Below are 4,459 nucleotides of genomic sequence, written 5' to 3' on the forward strand. Positions count from 1 at the left end.
TCTGAGTCCTTGGCAGCAGGCCTCATTCGGCCCTCGTCCTTCCCGGTGGCGGCCGACTTATTTTTTGTTGGGAAGAAGGACGGAGGTCTCCGGCCCTGCATTGACTATCGCCAACTCAACGAGATCACCATCAAGAACAAGTATCCTCTTCCTCTCATGAACTCCACCTTCGAGCCCCTCACCCTGGCTACCGTCTTCACTAAACTGGACCTCCGGAGTGCCTACCATCTGGTCCGTATCCGAGAGGGCGACGAGTGGAAGACAGCCTTCTAGACTCCCAGGGGTCATTATGAGTATCTGGTAATGCCGTTCGGCCTCACCAACGCTCCGGCGGTATTCCAGGCGCTCATGAACGACGTCATCCGTGACATGCTCGAGGAGTTTGTGGTGGTCTACCTTGACGACATCCTCATCTTCTCCAAGACTCTCCAGGAACATGTCCAGCATGTCCGCCGAGTACTTGAGCACCTTCTCCACAACCGGCTCTTCGTTAAGGCAGAGAAGTGCCGTTTCCACTCCAACTCCGTCGATTACCTTGGCTTCATCGTGGAGAGTGGCCAGACCCGAGCCGACCCCCGCAAGATCCAGGCTGTGGAGGAGTGGCCGGAGCCCTCTTCTCGGAAGGAGCTACAAAGCTTCCTCGGTTTCGCAAACTTTTACCGGAGGTTCATCCGGAACTACAGCCAAGTGGCGGAACCGCTTACCAAGCTGACCTCTCCCTCCATGCTGTTTGACTGGTCTCCAGCGGCCTGCGCTGCGCTCCGTTCCCTCAAGAACAGATTCACCACCGCCCCGGTCTTGCTCCACCCAGACCCCAAGAAGCAGTTCATTGTGGAGGTGGATGCCTCGGATACTGGACTAGGGGCTATCCTGTCTCAGCGGTCGGCGACGGACCAGAAGGTCCATCCGTGCGCCTTCTACTATCGTTGTTTCCTTCCTGCTGAGAGGAACTATGACATTGGAAATCGGGAGCTGCTGGCAGTAGTGGCTGCCTTGGAGGAGTGGCGTCATTGGCTGGAGGGGGCAGAGGAACCGTTCACCATTTGGACAGACCATAAGAACTTGACGTACATCAGCGCATCCAAGCGCCTCAACGGCCGGCAAGCAAGGTGGGCCAGCTTCATCAGTCGGTTCGACTTCTCTTTGACCTTTCGCCCTGGGTCCCGCAATACGAAGGCCGACTCTCTGTCCCGGTTACACTCCAAGGGGGCTCCAACCACTGAGGATCCGACTCCCATCCTCCCTGAGGTCAGGGTGGTGGGAGTGGTCACCTGGGGCATTGAGACCGTGGTCAAGCGTGCCTTACGTTTCCATCCCGCTCCATGCAACGTACCTTATCGTCGCCTCTTCGTCCCCGACTCAGTCCGGTCCCGGGTTCTCCAATGGGGCCATACCAGCCGGTTTGCCTGCCATGCCGGCGTCCACCGCACCTTCTCCTTCCTGGCTCATCGGTTCTGGTGGCCCACCATGATGAACGACGTCAGGGAGTTCGTACTGGCCTGCACGGTTTGCGCCCGCAGCAAGGCCTCTCACCAGGCACCCTCCGGTCTACTACAGCCACTTCCCACCCCGAGCCGCCCTTGGTCCCATGTGGCATTGGACTTCGTCACTGGTCTTCCACCTTCCCAGGGAAACACAGTCCTTCTGACAGTGGTGGATCGTTTCAGCAAGGGGGTTCACCTCGTGGCCCTTCCCAAGCTTCCATCAGCTTCCGAGACAGCGGACCTCCTGACGAGCCACGTGTTCCGCCTCCATGGTTTTCACCAGGACGTCGTCTCGGACCGGGGGCCCCAGTTCACTTCCCAGGTATGGCGAGCCTTTTGTAAGGGATTGGGGGCCACTGTTAGTCTTTCGTCTGGTTATCATCCACAGACTAATGGGCAGACTGAGAGAATGAACCAGAGCGTGGAGTCTGCTCTCCGGTGTGTTGCCGCCAAGAGGCCTGCTTCCTGGAGCCGGTTCCTCCCCTGGGTCTAGTACGCCATCAACTCCCTGGTCAGCTCCGCCACCGGCCTCTCGCCGTTCGAGGTATCTCTGGGCTACCAACCCCCTCTTTTCTCTGCACAGGAGTCGGAAGTGGCAGTTCCCTCCGTGCAGGTTAATCTCGACCGGTGTCGTCGTGTCTGGGAGATCACCAGGACTGCGCTGCTCCGGGCATCGGAGCGCGCCAGTCAGGGAGCTAACCGACGCCGGATCCCAGCACCGACTTACCAACCTGGGCAGAGGGTATATCCCACTGTCAAGAAGCTTAACCCCCGGTTCGTCGGGCCTTTCGAGATCCGGAATGTGCTCAGTCCCACGGCGGTGAGTCTCAAGCTTCCAGCGTCCATGCGCATTCATCCTGTATGTGTCCCGAGTGAAGCCTGTCTCTCTCAGTCCCCTGATGCCTCCTGCTCCAGATCCGCCTCCTCCCGAGATGGTGGATGGACACCCCCAGTGGAAGGTCCGCCAGCTCATGGACATCCGACGCCGAGGACGGGGGTTCCAGTATCTGGTGGACTGGGAGGGATACGGTCCTGAGGAACGGAGCTGGGTCTCCCGCCAGCTCATCATGGATCCCGCCCTGATCACCGACTTCCATCGTTCCCATCCGGGGAAGCCGAGGCCAGGCAGGTCGCCGGGTGGCTCCCGTGGAGGGGGGGGTACTGTGAAGGCTGGCCCAGTACTGCACGCTTCCAGGTACCAATTACCATCACGCACCTGAAAGGGGTTTCAAATCAGCTCGAAGGGAGCCCTTATATACTCTGGGTTTCTGAACGTTCAGGGTCGGGTCGTTTTGCTCACCACCACCTGCTGCTTGTTCCTCCCGTGTTGTTTCTCCGTTGTTTCTCCAGTACGTCCTTGGAAGTCGCCGCTGTTACCCCTCTCTGTCTCCGTGGACCCGTGCCTCGTATCTCCCTTTGCCCTTGGTGAGTTTTTGGAAGTATATTTTTGATGCTCTGATTTCCAAATTTTTTCCTGGACTCAAGACCTTCATTTCTGTTTTTTGTGTGTTCCGTAAACACTGAAGAGGTGTCGCTTGTTTTTTTTTTTTTTTTTTTACTTTGGCCATTCCCCTGTCTCTTTTTAGCGTTTATCGCATTTATTCTGGTCAAGAATGACCGACAGAAACAGGCTGAAGTGGTACAGATGGGGGGGAAGACACTCTGGGAAAGGCACGGCTGCAGTCCGGGATTCGAACTCGCTAAACCCCAGATCCGTGACGAGCACGGTTGTCCCCGGCGCCCAAATAGCGCTCGAGGTACGTGGTGAGCTACTGGAGCTCCCTGGTGTCGCTTGTTTTAAGTTACTGGACTCTGCTTAATTACTGGACTGCCTCATATTCCCTATGTTGGATTAATGACATTCTCTTTTTTCTCTGTTCCGCCCCGAGTGGATATTGAATAAGCTGCAGAGCCGCAGAGCCACAGCGTCACAGAGCCAACTCTGCTCTGGGCAGAGCTGCAGAGCCGCAGAGCCTACTTTGCTCAAGGACATTCCCCCTGAATGCCTTTACGTTGTTTTTTGCTCTTTTCTGTTTGTAAATAAATACGCCCATAGTTTTTGGCTAACTCTGAACTACCTGTCTGTGTCGTGCTGTTGGGGTTGTTTACAAACCATAACAATATATGCACCATTGCAGCAGCGCCAAGCGTGCGGTGCAAGCGTTCCCGGAGGCAAGGGACCATTCAGCGGCATCGCAGATGGCACCAGGCCCAAGCCCCCCCCGGTGTCGGATAGAAGCCTTGCATCACGTGTCCCCTCCGGTACACGAGGAGGCAACCTGTCGCATCTTTTCTCCGCAACAGCTTGATCTCTCAGTGGCGAGGAGTAACGCGTGGGAGGCTCACGCTGCCCCCGATACTTTGTGTTTCCGCCGTACCGGCGTCACCCAACCGACCTGTAGGAGTCGCTGTCCACAATGATACCAGCATATCCTGTGTTAGTGGCGAGCGCCTTGCCCACTGCGCCACTCAGCTGCCATAGAAATACTTTATTAATCCCGAGTGAAATTTGGCACTACAAATCGCTCGCAGTAAACAGTAAACATTTAGGTAGACAAAAACAAAAGTCACGAATAAGAATAAAAATAAGCCTAAGAATAAAATATGGTCCGGGATATACATTTCCGCCCCAAAAGAAATGTGTGTACACAAACGCAGCCGCCTGGAGAGGCAATGTTACAAGTGTACGAGGGTTTTGTGCAAAGAGCACAGCCTCTCAATTTGCACAACGTGCACAAAATAATAATAATTGTAATGATAATCTTTACAATAATAATAATAATAATAATAATATTGCATTTCACTGTAGACCGCAGCAGCGATAGAAATATATGGCCAATGTAGCTGTGCATTCACTGTACATGTATTGCAGGACAATGTGTGTACTGCCTAATATCTGTGTTGGTACAATTATATATAAAACGATATATATTTTAGCGACTAGCCCACTAGCGTGAACGGGCTCCTTCCCTCAG

This window comes from Notolepis coatsorum (assembly GCF_963971535.1).
Source record: "Notolepis coatsorum genome assembly, chromosome: 4".
In the NCBI taxonomy this organism is placed as follows: domain Eukaryota; kingdom Metazoa; phylum Chordata; class Actinopteri; order Aulopiformes; family Paralepididae; genus Notolepis; species Notolepis coatsorum.